Source organism: Dipodomys merriami, unplaced genomic scaffold (genome assembly GCF_024711535.1).
Source record: "Dipodomys merriami isolate MVZ:Mamm:240054 unplaced genomic scaffold, mDipMer1.0.p SCAF_216, whole genome shotgun sequence".
In the NCBI taxonomy this organism is placed as follows: domain Eukaryota; kingdom Metazoa; phylum Chordata; class Mammalia; order Rodentia; family Heteromyidae; genus Dipodomys; species Dipodomys merriami.
In genome coordinates this window covers 144345-159322 of record NW_027203560.1, presented here as the reverse complement: position 1 = coordinate 159322, position 14978 = coordinate 144345, and the positions used below count along the sequence as shown (strand labels likewise).

The 14978-nt window shown below is 37.5% G+C and overlaps 1 non-coding gene across 1 annotated transcript; it reads left to right on the top strand.

Annotated features, from left to right (window-relative positions):
• Positions 1 to 12178: 12178 nt before the first annotated feature.
• On the top strand, positions 12179 to 12285 carry LOC138834476 (U6 spliceosomal RNA). Its single transcript, XR_011374136.1, has one exon. It is a non-coding gene; the product is annotated as a U6 spliceosomal RNA (small nuclear RNA).
• The last annotated feature ends 2693 nt before the right edge of the window (positions 12286 to 14978 follow it).

Here is a 14978-nt window from a genome sequence, read left to right as displayed (position 1 = left end):
GTATATGAAATAAATATTTTAACCCTTAGAATAGTGAAGAGGAGAGGGAAGTAAGGTTGGTGGAAGAATGGGGGTTGTAGAAAAACCCATCATGTGGTCTTAGTCCCCCCAGATAAGAGTGTCTTGTACATCTCATTGCTACAGTGGGTCAACCTGTATCCTTTCCTTGTCTCTTAAATGAAGAAATGGTAGCTTGATTTATGTTGATTCTACTTGTGTAGACACACCTAAAATTACTCACCAAGTCCAAAAGCACACAAATGAAATGCTTCTTTTGTCAGTTGGTATAATTGTATTCTGCACATTTATTGACAGGATTCAAATTATTCTCAAATTTTCATACATTACAAATACTTTTTCTTATTTTCGTGGCCAGGAAATGCAAGACCTCAGTCTGCATTTCTCACTTTAGACTTATCATATGGGTTGGTTAAATGTTGAACTGAGCTCCAGTCTTCTGTGGACTCACTCATTACTTAGGAATTGATGCTGGCTGTTGGAAAAGAGCTCAAGGAAAGATGCCGTATAACGTTATTCTTTACAAGGATATTCTCCTGCTGTTTTGGTTGTTGAGAGTATCTACAAGAGCAAGCATTCCGTGGGGAGCAAGGAGACACCATATGACCTATACTTACTGAGATTTCTGGGTGATGTGCTATCACTTGTACTGCATTTGCAAGTCAAATCTTAAAACCTACCAGTTTTAAGGGATAAGAGAAGTGCAAAAAGAACTCTTAGAGACAAATATATCTTCAACATATTTGATTCCAAGCATTCCGTCTAGGGCATATTCAACAAGTAGTGAAACTTGTGTTGGCTGTATTATGCATCTTTCTCCATCTGTGCATGTATACATATGTATATGTATGTGTGTATTTGTATGTATAGCAATATACATGTTTACATATGTAAGGGCACATACACACATATATGCACATATAAATAAATATACATATATAAATATATTTATATATATCAGGTGTACAGTGATTTATTCTAGACTTCCCAGCACATTGTCATTCTCACAAAGTGTACATGGTCTGAGAATCTGTGCTCACTTCCCCCACTTCCTTGTTTTTCATCCCTGTCACCAACTTCAGCCTACTTTCCATAGGATAGCTTTGTTTTTGTTACTTAATTATAATAAAAGAAAAAGGTTGCTTGTAAAAGGAAAAGATCTTTTAGGACACAAGTTAAAAGTATGTTATTCGTCCCAATGATTCCTATGAGGAAAATTTGTAATAATAGTAAAAGTGAATAGCAATTCCTAGATGCGTTGGTTTGCCATTTAAAATGGGAAAGAATAATATCACGTCACCGTTATAACTCTTAAAGAATGCAAGGTTAACTGTTGGTCCCTATCATTTCCCCAAAATCCCAGTGGGTCCTGAAGGATAATAGTAGCTCAGTAGTAATTCTAAGTAGCAGACATGGAGCATGAAAGAGAAAGCGAGGAAATAAGAGAGAATGAAAGAGAGAAATATCATAATACTGAAAGTTCAGAACTAATAAACAAGAGCTGTACGAGAATATTCATACTGCTAACTTTAGACTCTACATGCACATTTGAAGGTATTTGATGTATGATAACCCATCAGCACCACATAAGCAGAAAAAGATGGAAGTGGTGCTGTGGCTCAATGGTAGCAATAGCCTTGAGATGAAGAGCTGAGGAGCAGTACATAGGACACAGAGTTCAAGCCCCACAACCAACAGAAACAAAACCAAAAAACTAAACACAAAACCGTCTCTCAATTTTGTGGCTTCAACTCGGTAAAACAACTGCTTCAGCCTAGGGCTAAGATTAATGTGTGGACATTTATCAACACTCCTGATTCAAACTCTACTTGAGAAACATTTAATCAACATTTTGTTCTTAATTTTGCTCTTTGTAAATTCACATGCACCTATAAAAAATGGTGTGGCCATCCCAGTAGCATTCTCAAAGTACCTCGTAATGATGACTTACAAAAAGTTGTATTATATTACAACAAGGAAAATAATGCTACAAATAAAGAAAACCAATAATTAAATATTAATGATTAATAAAATAAAAACCTAATACCATTGATTCCAGTATTTGAAATGTACTACACATTAGATTTTACTATTTTCTCATATTCCTTTTTTTATTTTATTTGTGAACATACTGTACAGAGGGGTTACAAGTACATGGGCAGGATAATGCATACATTTCTTACCAAGCATTGCAGCCTCCTCCTTTAGTTACCCTTCACATACCTTCCCATCATCCCCCTTACCCCCAGTCAATTCTTCCCCTCCCCCCGCACCAAGGTTGTAAAGCTCGTTTTTGACATGACAACTTGTACTTCTCATTGTTACAAGAGGTGCACCTGAATCCTTAAACGACGTCTTTTTCCCCATCTCCTCCACAAGTTATACTGACATAAAATTTTGTTAAAGCGGGGGTTATACTGTGGGGGAGGGACATAAAAAGCAACAAAGAAATAATCTATAAATGCGTTAGACACACAAGCATGAAAGAAAAAAAACATGAAAATACATATCTAAGGGTTCATTTTCCTGACATCACATTATGTGACCTTTTCCGCTTGACTCATACATATACTAGATATTGCAAAAAAGGGAAACCATGGGACCTGTGTTTCTTTGGGCATGGCTTACTTCACTTAATATAATTTTTCCAAGTTTTTCCATTTCCTAACAAATGGGGCAATGTCATTCTTTCTGATGTAGGTATAGAATTCCATTGTGTATATATACCACATTTTATTGATCCATTCATCTACTGAAGGAAATCTGGGTTGGTTCCATATCTTAGCTATGGTAAATAATGCTGCAATAAACATAGTTGTGCTGGTAGCGTTAGTGTGGTCTTGTTTGTAAACATTTGGGTAAATGCCCAAAAGTGGGATTGCTGGGTCATAGGGGAGCTCTATGTGAAGTCTTTTGAGGAACCTCCATACTGCTTTCCAAAGTGGTTGAACAAGTTTACATTCCCACCAACAATGAAGTAAGCTTCCCTTCTGTCCACATCCTCTCCAGCATCTGTTGCTGTTAGAGATCTTGATTTTGGCCATTATTACTGCAGTGAGGTGGCATCTCAATGTTGTTTTGATTTGAATTTCTTTTATGGCTAGGGATGTTGAGCATTTCTTCATGTGTCTATTGGCCATCCTTCTTTTTCTTCAGAGAAGTTTCTCTTTAAGTCTTTAGCCCACTTACTTCTTGGGGAGTTGTTTCTTTGAGGATTTGTTGTTGGGGGATTTAATTTTTTGAGTTCCAAATATATTTTAGATATGAGACCCTTGTCCTTTGTATGGCTAGTAAAGATCTTCTCCCAATCCGTGGGCTTTCTACTGATCTTGCTAGCTATGTCCTTTGCCATGCAGAAGCTCTGCAACTTCATGCAATCCCATTTGTCCAACCTTTCTTTGATTTGTTGTGTTTCCGGGTCTTTATTCAGAAAATTTCGTCCTGAGCCATGAAGACCTAGGGTTTCTCCTATTCCATCCTGTAATGTTTTCAGAGTGTCTGCTTTGAATACAAGGTCTTTTAACCATTTGGAGTTGATTCTGGTGCAGGGTGATATATAAGGATCTAGCTTTAGTTTTCTACAAGTTGTTAACCAATTTAACAGCCCCATTTACTGAAAAGGTTGTCTTTCTTCCATTCTATGGTTTTAGCTCCCTTTTCAAAGATTAGATGGCTATAGGTCTGTAGGTTCATTTCTGGGTTTTCAATTCTATTCCTTTGGTCCTGAGGTCTGTTCTCATGCCAATACCAAACTGTTTTGAATACTATGGCTTGATAGTAGAGTTTGAAATTTGGTATTGATATTCCTCCAGCAGTGTTCTTTCCGTTGAGGAGCGTTTTTGCTATGCGGGGTCTTTTATTGTGCCATATGAATTTTTGGATTGCCTCTTCTATTTCCTTGAAGAATGAGGTTGGAATTTTGATAGGTATCGCGTTGAATTTGTAGATAGCCTTGGGAAGTATTGCCATTTTCACGATGTTAATCTTGCCAATCCAGGAGCATGGGAGGTTTTGCCATATTTTAAGTTCTGTTTGGATTTCCTATTTCAAGATTTTAAAGGTTTCATCATAGAAATCCTTCACTTTTTGGTTAACTTAATTCCTAGGTATTTTAAGTTTTGTGGGGCTATTACAAACGGAGTTGCTTTCCTAATTTCAGCCAAACTTTTCTCACTGTTGGCATACAGAAAAGCCATTGATTTTGGGGTGTTATTTTATACCCTGCTACTTTGCCAAAGTTTTCAATCACCTTGAGTAATTTGGGAGTGGAGTCTATTGGATTCTTTAAATACAAAATCATGTCGTCTGCAATGCTAAAGTTTTCAATCACCTTGAGTGATTTGGGAGTGGAGTCTATTGGATTCTTTAAATACAAAATCATGTCGTCTGCAAAGAGGGAGAGTTTTATTTCTTCTTTCCATATTTGGATCACCTTTTTGTCTGCATCTTTTCTTATTGCTGTAGCTAGGAATTCAAATACTAGATTGAAGAGAAGTGGAGCGAGTCGACATCCTTGTCTTTTTCCTGACTTAAGAGGGAATGGCTTTATTTTTTCACCATTAAGTATAATGCTGGCTGTAGGTTTGTCATATACAGCCTTTATTGTATTGAGGAATGTTCCATGGAGTCCTAATTTTTCAAAAACCTTCATCATAAAGGGGTGTTGGATCTTGTCGAATGCTTTTTCTGCATCTATTGAGATAATCATGTGGTTCTTATCCTTGCTCCTGTTGATGTGATGAATAATAATAATTGATTTGCTTATATTGAACCAGCTCTGCATCCCTGAAGTGAATCCTGTTTGATCGTGGTGTATGATTTTTTGGATGAATTGTAGAAGTTGGTTGGCTAAAATTTTGTTGAGAAGTTTTGCATCAATGTTCCTCAAAGAAATGGGTCTATATTTCTCTTTCTTTTTTTTTTAAATTTTATTTTATTTTATTTGAGAACACAGATGCTGGAGGGGATGTGGACAGAAAGAAACCTTACTTCATTGTTGGTGGGAATGTAAACTTGTTCAACCTCTTTGGAAAGCAGTATGGAGGTTCCTCAAAAGACTTCACATAGATCTCCCCTATGATCCAGCAATCGCACTTTTGGGCATTTACCCAAATGTATACAAACAAGACCACACTAAAGCTACCAGCACAACTATGTTTATTGCAGCATTATTTACCATAGCTAAGATATGGAACCAACCCAGATGCCCCTCAGTAGATGAATGGATCAAGAAAATGTGGTATATATACACAATGGAATTCTATGCCTCCATCAGAAAGAATGACATTTCCCCATTTGTTAGGAAATGGAAAGGCTTGGAAAAAATTATATTAAGTGAAGTAAGCCAGGCCCAAAGGAACATAGGTCCCATGGTTTCCCTTATTTGCAATATCTAGTATAGGTATGAGTCAAGCGGAAAAGGTCAGATAATGTGATGTTAGGAAAACGAACCCTTAAATATGTATTTTAATGTTTTCGTTTCTTTCATGCATGTGTTTCTAAAGCATTTATAAGATTATTTCTTTGTTGCTTTGTATGTCCCTCCCCCACAGTGTAACCCCGCTTTCACTTTATTTGATATCAGTATAACAGGTGGAGGAGATAGGGACATCAAGTCGTCTAAGGATTCAGGTGGACCTGTTTCAACAAGGAGAATTACAAAATGTCATGTCAAAGCAAGCTTTACAGTGTCGGTGTGGGGGGGGAGGGTGGTATGAATAGGTGGGGGGAAGGGGGGAGGCTGGGAAGGGAGGTGAAGGGTAAACAAAGGAGGAGGCTGCAATGCTTGGTAAGAAATATATGCATTATCCTTCCAATGTGGAATCAACTCCAAATGGATCAAAGACCTTGAACTCAAAGCAGACACTCTGAAAACATTACAGGATGGAATAAGAGAAACCCTAGGTCTCTTTGGCTCAGGCCGAAATTTTCTGAATAGAGACCCAGAAACACAACAAATCAAAGAAAGGTTGGACAAATGGGATTGCATAAGGTTGCAGAGCTTCTGCAGGGCAAATGACATAGCTAACAAGATCAATAGAAAGCCCACCGATTGGGAGAAGATCTTTACTAGCCATACAACGGACAAGGGTCTCATATCTAAAATATACTTGGAACTCAAAAAATTAAACCACCCAACAACAAATCCTCAAAGAAACAACTGCCCAATAAATAAGTGGGCGAAAATCTTAAAGTGAAGCTTCTCTGAAGAAGAAAGAAGGATGGCCAATAGACACATGAAGAAATGTTCAACATCCCTAGCCATAAAAGAAATGCAAATCAAAACAACATTGAGATATCACCTCACTCCAGTTAGAACAGCAAAAATCAAGAACTATAGTTCTCTTTCTTTGAGGAGTCCCTGCCTGGTTTTGTGATGAGGGTTATGATGGCTTCATAGAATGTGTTCGGTAGTGAACTTTCTCTTTCAATTTTGTTGAAGAGTTGGAGGAGTATTGGTGTGACCTCCGCTCTGAAGGCCTTGTTAGAATTCGGCTGTAAAACCATCTGGTCCTGGACTTTTCTTAGCTGGGAAGGCTCTTATTGCTGTGTCTATTTCAATGCTTGATATGGGCCTGTTAAGATGGTTTAATTCATCTTGATTTAGTTTTGGCAGGTCAATATTTGCTAGGAACAAGTCCATTTCTGTCAAGTTTTCAAACATATTAGCATAATGTTTTGAGAAGTATTACCTTATATTGTTCTGAATCTTGGTCGTTTCCATGTTGATCTTTCCATTCTCATCTCTGAGTTTTTTTATTTGGGTGTGTTCTCTTCTTTTTATGATAAGATTTTCTAAGGGTCTGTCAATTTTGTTAATTTTTTCGAAGAACCAACTCTTTGTTTTGTTGATTCTTTCTATACTTTTTTTGGATTCAAATTCATTTAATTCTGATTGAATTTTAATTATTTCTTTCCATCTACTGGATTGGGGTTTATCTTGCTGCTCTTTTTCAAGTTGGTTTAGATGAGTCATTAAATTGTTAGTTTCAGATCTCTCCAATTTGTTGATGTAGGAGCTCAGAGCTATAAACTTGCCTTTGAGTACGGACTTTGCTATATCCCAGAGGAGCTGGTAATTTGTGTGTTCATTTTGTTGAATAGCATGAACATTTGAATTTTCTTTCTAATCATTCTATGATCCACTCATGATTCAGCAGTGTGTTGTTCAGCCTTCATGAGATATTGCACTTTCTTTGGTGGCTTTTGTTGTTGAGTTCTAATTTTATTCCCTTGTGGTCAGAGAGAATACAAGGTATAACTTCAATATTTCTGAATTTAGACAAGTCTGCTTTGTGGCCTAAAATGTAGTCTATTTTAGAAAACGTTCCATGTGCTGCTGAGAAAAACGTGTATTCTGATGCTGCTGGGTGAAATGTTCGGTAGATGTCTGTTAAGTCTAGTTGATCTATGCAGCTGTTTAGATCTGCGGTTTTCTGTTGAGTTTTTGCCGGGTTCATCTATCTATAGGCAAAATTGGTGTGTTAAAATCCCCAACAATTAATGTCTTTGGATCAATATGGGATTTGAGGGAAAGTAGTGTTTTTGGATATATTTGGGTGCTCCATTGTTTTGCGAATAGATATTTAGGATTGTAATATCCTCCTGAAGGAGAAATCCCTTAATTAGTATGTAGCGACCTTCTTTATCTCTTCTCCTGAATATTAATTTGAAGTGTATTTTATCTAATATTAGGATTGCAACTCCTGCCTGCTTATGAGGGCCATTTGCTTGGTAGATTTTGTTCCAGCCTTTAACATTGAAAATGTTTTTGTTTTTAAGGGCAAGATGTGACTTCTAAAGGCAGCAGATAGAAGGGTCTTGTTTTTTAATCCAACTTGACAGTCTATGTCGCTTAATTGGAGAGTTCAGTCCGTTATCATTAAGATATAGGTCTGAGAGGTATTTGGGTGTTCCTGCCATGTTATCCACCATCTTGGGGGCTGCAAAAACTGGGTTCTTCCTATGCTTTTGGATTCTCAGTTTGGGTGTATTTTCTTGGCCTTTATTGTGGTCTTGTTGGTTTTCTATGTGTAGGACCTCTTTCAGAATCTTTTGTAGGGCTGGTTTGGTGGAGATGTATTATTTCAATTTTTCTTTGCTGTCGAAGGTTTTTATTTGGCCTTTACTTACGAAGGAGAGTTAGCTTGATACAGTATTCTTGGTTGATAGTTTTTTGTTTTTAGGGCATGGCATACATCATTCCAGGCTCTTCTTGCTTTAATTGTTTCTGCTGATAAATCAGAGATGATTCTAATTGGTTTCCCTTTGTAGGTGATTGATCTTTCCTTTTTGACAGCTTTAAGGATCTTTTCCTTGGTCTGAGTTGATCCTGTGTGTATTATAATGTGACGGTAGGATGTCCTATTCTGCTCTGGTCTATTTGTGATTCTAAAAGTTTCTTGTATCAGAATAGGCCTATCTTTTTTGCATGTTTGGGAAGTTCTCTGCTAGATCGTGTTAAACAAATTTCCTAGACCATTAACTTCCGATTCTAGGTGCTCCTCTATATCCATTATCCTTATATTAGGCCTTCTGATGGTGTCTTCCAGGTGATGGATAGATCTATCATATTTCTTGGACTTGTCTTGGATGGTTGTATGTTCTTTCTCTATAATATCTAGGCTGTCTTCAATCCCTGAGATTCGATCTTCTGCATGGTCTAAACTGCTGTCAAGACTCTGTACTTTGTTTTTTATCTCTTTTCCTTCTAATTGGTCAGCTTTGATAGCTTCAAATTCTTTGTTGAAGCTCTGTTTTAGATCTTGTATGAATTTCTTTACTTCCTTAATTTGGTGTTCAGTGTTTATTCTCAGATCACTTAGTTGATTGGTTATGGTTTCTTTGGACTCACATTCCTTCTGTTGGGTTCCATTCAGCATTCCCTTTGTGGTCTCCCTGACTTCCTTCATCTCATTGTTAAAGGATTCCATGAATGCCTTTAGTGATCTTTGTGTATTCTCTTCCTGCTCTCTCAATTCCTGTATTTTCTTTGATTAGCTTCCTCCGGTTCGTGGGATTCCTGCAGTTCTCTTTGACTGTTCTCAGCTTGTTCATGCCATTCCTGCCTTTCTGTTTGAGTATTCTCATGCTGCTCACGCAAATCCTGTATCAGTCTTTGAGTAGCTTCCACACCCTTATGATATTCCTGTATAAACTTTTGGATTGCCTCCTCTCTCTCCCTATCACGTTCATATAGTGTCCTTTGTATGTTTTCTATCTTTTCATTTATCGTGTTTGCCAGCCGTGTTTGTAGAGCTTTATGGGAACTCTCCTCTGGATTATTCATTATCTGTTCTGTCCCCTTATTATCAAGATTGGGAATTGAGATACCCGGATTTGCCATTTTTCTTGTGTTTTTCGGGCTTACTTTGCCCATTTGAGATGAAAATAGTTCCAGTTTTGTGCTAGAGCACTATCTTAAGTCAAGCATCAACCCAAGTTTGAATTTGCACAGTGAATAGTCTACAGATACAATCTAGTTCAACAGATACATCTATTGAACATCAAACAACTATATGTTAATGGGCTTCGAACCGCAGAGAAGAATTTGGAAAACCAGAAATTATTAGGGTTAGGGAGAGATGTGGGTAAAAAATAGGAATAGATTGGTGTGGGGAGGCACAGGGAGAGTTAACTATGTCCTAATCTCAATGCAGGAAATAGGTTGGGTAGGATGCAAGTATAGAGAGAGAGAAAAGAAAGGGAAAGGGAAAAGAAAAGAGACCAGAAAAAATAGAAAATTAAAAATTAAAAATATTATGGAGATTCGAAAACAAACTATTTAGAGAGGAACATGAATATATTCAGAGAAGGGGAGGGACATAGAGAAGATGCGAAAAACTTAAAAATAAAAATGCTTAAAATATTATATAGGTTAAAGAGGTGGTACTGCTATTAAGGAATTTAAGTCTCAGAAGTTTTGAATTGAGTAATAAATTTGTGGATTAAGTGTGTACACAATGGGGGATAGGGTCTACTAGTTGACTATGGGTTTATCTGAGGATGTTCAGAACAAGAGTTAAGTCACATAAAGAAGAACAAAAGAGAGGATAAGGTGAAAAGAATAAGAAAGGAAGAAAAAAAGGTCAGAACTTCAGTAGAGCTAAACAAAAACCAAAAAGCTAATTTAAAAAGAAAAAAAAAATAGAAAGAAGACAAGAAAAAAAGAAAAACGCACTTTCACTTATACCTAAATTAAAAATTATAAGAGGAAAAAAAGGTTACTGGAAAACATTTTTTTTTCAAAAAAGGCAAAAATTAAAGATTAAAAAACCTTTTAGAAAAGAAAAAAAAAATTATATAAGGTACCAAAAGAAGAAGAAGAAGAAGAAGAAGAAGAAGAAGAAGAAGAAGAAGAAGAAGAAGAAGAAGAAGAAGAAGAAGAAGAAGAAGAAGAAGAAGAAGAAGAAGAAGAAGAAGAACAAGAAGAAAAAGAAGAAAAAGTTCTTTGATTTTTTTGGGGGGTAGGGGTGGGAAAAATCCTGTATCTCCCTTGTGTCTGTAACCAGCCTCTTGTGGAAGTCTCTGGTCTGCTTGTGGTCCTGTGGCTTGATTGGTTTCTTAAGTCAGTTTGTTGGAACAGGCAGAAAAATGCTCTGCTTTACCCAGGATTTTGAGATCCCCCTCCAGGTTAGTTTAATGGGAGGCTGATCTGTTCTGAGAATCACAGAAGATGGGGATACAGTGATGAGGCTAGGTTCTGGGTAGAGTTGAGGCCTTTCAACATACAGTAGCTTTTCCCGGGTGCTAGTTTGTGAAAACCTCACAGAGCCCAGACTGGAGCCATTCTCAGGGTTTCTGTTTACTGATTTTCAATTGATTGTGGTGGCTGCTAGAGGGAGGGGCAGCCTCTGGCTCTGATTACCCGGTAAGGAAAGCCTCTCCTATGGCTGGTGCCCGAGCTGGGTAACTTTTAACTGGATGGAGCTGAGTCTGGCAGGCCACGCAGCCATTAAATTCTTGTGACCTGCTAAATGACTCGTTTTATTCCACGGCCTGAGTTGGAGCTGGCAGCTCCCCTGAGCTTTGTCGGTATCCAAGATGGAGATCTCCGGTACTGGGGGCGCGAAGGAGTGGCCTTCCCTCCTCTGCTCCCTGAGAAGGAGTGAGGACGTTGGGCTTCTACTCATGCCCACTCTTGGTTCCTGGGTCGTCTCTGGTCTGCAAACTGCAGGATGAAGATGTCTGCTCCTTGTCGGTTCTTGCTGATGTTGTGTAGAATCCACTCACCCACTGTGTCTGGCTCCTTGTCCCGGACTCTCTGTGGCTCAGGTATGGTGCCCTGCGGTCGCTGGTGGCTGCTGGTAAGCGCTCAGATGTCTCTTCTTGCCTGGGTTTCCCCTCTCTTGCCTAACTCTCTGTCCTGTGATGGCACACTTGTTGTGATTCTCTGGCTTAAGACTGTTCACTGGAACTCTAAAACTGCTTTCTATGGGAGAGCTTGTTCAGATTCCAGCTTCTCCTCTGCCATCTTCCCGGAACTCTTCTCATATTCCTGTACATTTAAAACTGGCTAAGATTATGATGCTCAACAAGAGTTTTATAGGCTATGAGTAGTCGTTAAATTTACACTCTAAGATTACTATATATCTCATCATCTGCATACGGTTTATACAATCATTTTTGTTCCTCGCTAACATATTAAGTAAGGAAGCCCTAAAGTTTTAACAGAAACTGTCTTAACTCTTTGCTGTTTCTTAATACAAAGATTTTGCAACTTCTCATTAGTAAAGTTTCTATAAACACTGAAATGTACATACTTAGTTGTATATGTCTGCTACCATAAGTTTTAATACTTTATAGAAAAGTTATATGACCTACCAAACAATCTTAATTTTGGCATATAAGCAAATTCTCAAAATTAAACATATTTAAAACATTAAAACTTAAAAAAAAAAAACTTAACACTTGCTGCAGTGTTCATTATGATAGGTGTCTTGTATAGAATAATTGAAATCCTCCTTCTACACATCTGTTGCACAACAAATATCTGGAATTATTTTGTTTTTGACATATCAATCTTGACTTTAGTCTTAAATGTGTGCTTATGTAAGAAATACATGCTTCTAAAATTTCACGACCATTCTTGTGAACTTACTTTTTGTTAAATTGTCTAGTTTAAGAAAATCAGTTCCACTTTATATATAAAAAATGTTCTGTGCTCAATTCAGCAGCACATACACTAAAATTGGAACAATACAGAGAAGATTAGCATGGTCCCTGTGCAAGTATGACATGCAAATTTGTTAAGCGCTCCACATTTTTACAATAACAGATGCTGGAGGGGATGTGGCCAGAAGGGAACCGTACATCATTCTTGGTGGGAGTGTAAACTTGTTCAATCACTTGGAAAGCAGTATGGAGGTTCCGTAAAAGATTACACATAGAGCTCCTGTATGACCTAACAATACCACTTTTGGGCATTCACCTAAATAGTCAGCAAAAAGACCATATTAAAATTGCCAATACAATTATGTTTACTGCAGCATTATTTCCCATAGCTAAGATATGGAACCAACCCCAATGCCCCTCAGTAGATGAATGGATCAAGAAAACGTTGTGAGTTTTGTGTGTGTGTGTGTGTGTGTGTGTGTGTGTGTGTGTGTGTGTGTGAATTCGATCGTCCATCAGAAAGAACGACATCGCCCAATTTGTTACAGAAAAAATATATTAACTAAAATAATCCAACTCCAAAGAAACATCGGTCACGTGGTATCCCTTATTGGCAATAATGAATATACTTCCTGGATGAGTAGAAAAGGTCAAAAGGTATATGCATATGAATAGATAAGGTGATGTTAAGCTAAATGAACCCCAAGATAGGGACACAAGTGGTTTTTTTCTTGCTGTTGTTTCTAAAGTATTTATAATGTACGATGTGATTTTTTTGTTGCTTTTTATATGGTCCTCCCACACAGAAATAAACATTTTTTACAGTCAACCTTGAAAAGCCATCTTGATAGACCATTTCTGTAAGTGGTAGCAGAATATTATTGATGGCTTTGCAAGGATGCCAGATTGCCTCATTTTGAGAGAATTAAAACAGGAATTTAGTCAGTTGTTTTTGTATCATTAGGACAAACACCCATTGACTCTAGTCCAGGTGATCAATGCGGCCCAGAGAAGCTAATACATTAACTAGTAATCCTAGAGCTCTAAAAACAAAACAATAAAAATCTAGCAAAAATCTCCAGCAAGCAAGGCCAGTCAAAGCTCCTATCACAGTCTACATAAAGTCAGGCAAAAAACTGAAGCTGGGAGTCATTTAGCTGAAAACTAATATATTTATTATGAGCCAGGCTGAAATAAAAGACTCCTGAGAGAGGGTAGGAAAGACTGATCAGAGAGACTAAAATTGGTCACACAAACATTGGAAAATAGAATTCCTTATAAAACAAATAAATCATAGAAATCCTGTGCATGTAAGAACAACACAGCAGACCAATTCCAGAAATGCACATTTTCTTGGAGGTCAGCTTAATGAATTATCAATGGAAATTTTTGAAATCTTAAATATTTGACCCATGTGGAAGAAGGACAATTGCTCAAGAGAAAGAAAAATTCATCACTCTGTTAACAGGTCCAATATCACATTAAGAAGTAATCAAGCACAGATTTGTAATAAAAAGAGAAAATAATTATTCAAAATGAGGGTTTCATTTGTTTTGATGTAAATGTTTTTGATTTAGGTGCTAGCGATTACCATACAATTGTTCCAGTCCCACAGTTGAGTTGACATTGACTGCAGTATTCCCACATGACAGAAAAGAGAAAATTTACAAATGTCAGATCAAATGAGTTGAGGATGAAGTGTTCTAATAGTAATATCTGAGGTTTAGACACAGGTGAAGAGGTGGATTTTCTTTTATAAAAATCCCCCATTTTTAGCCTGGTGACAGTGGCTCACAGCTGTAATCCTAGCTACTCAGGAAGCTAAGATCTGAGGACTGCTGTTCAAAGCCAACTTGGGAAGGAAAGTCCCTGAGACTCATCTCCATTTAACCACCAGAAAACCAGAAGTGGCAATGTGGTTCAAAAGGTAGAGCATTAACCTTGAGTTGAAGAGCTCAGGGACAGTGCCCAAGCCCAGACATCAAGCCCCTCGACCACCACCACCAACAACAACAAAAAGTCTCCCTTTTCTTGGACTGCCTACAGCTTTTCCTAACATTCAACAAAGAAGACATTTTATTACTCACTACAGATAAGTTCTATTCTAGCTGTTGCAAATAGAAAGATTTTGTATCTTATGTCAAAAGGTTCATATTTGGGGAAACAAATACCAGCAGTGATAACTTTTTTTCCAGTCCTTAATCTCTGGGCCTGGGCTCTGAACATAGTTATACTGGTAGCTTTAATGTGAGCTTGTTTGTTATTTATTGGATTGCTGCCCATGAGAAGAATTACTGGGTCACAAGGGAGATCTGTTTAGTCTTTCCCAAAAAGTCCGTACTGCACTTCAGAATAGTTGAACAAATTTTATTTCCCACCAACAGTGTAATAGAGTTCCCATTTGTCTACATCCTCATTAGCATTTGCTATTTTCAATTTTCTTGAAAATGGAAATTCAAACTGGAGGAAGACTCTCTCTTGTAGATTTGTAATTACCTTCTAGCTACCATGAATAAATGAATATATGAAACCTATATTGCTCGAGTGTGCATTCCTTTCTCTTAGAATAATTTTCCCAAGCCTTTGATGTTCCTTAAGAGTGGTGAACAGTCATTCTTTCTGATGGGTGAATAGAATTCCAGTGTGTGTGTGTGTGTGTGTGTGTGTGTGTGTGTGTGTGTGTGTGTGTGTGTGTGTGTGTGTGTGTGTGTGTGTGTGTGTGTGTGTGTGTAAGATGACTATAGGCCTATGAGTTTATTTCTGAGCCTTCTCTTTCAACTGTAATTTTGTAATTCAATAATAAATTTGGATTGCTTTCTCTATTGCATTGAAGAATATTGTAGAGA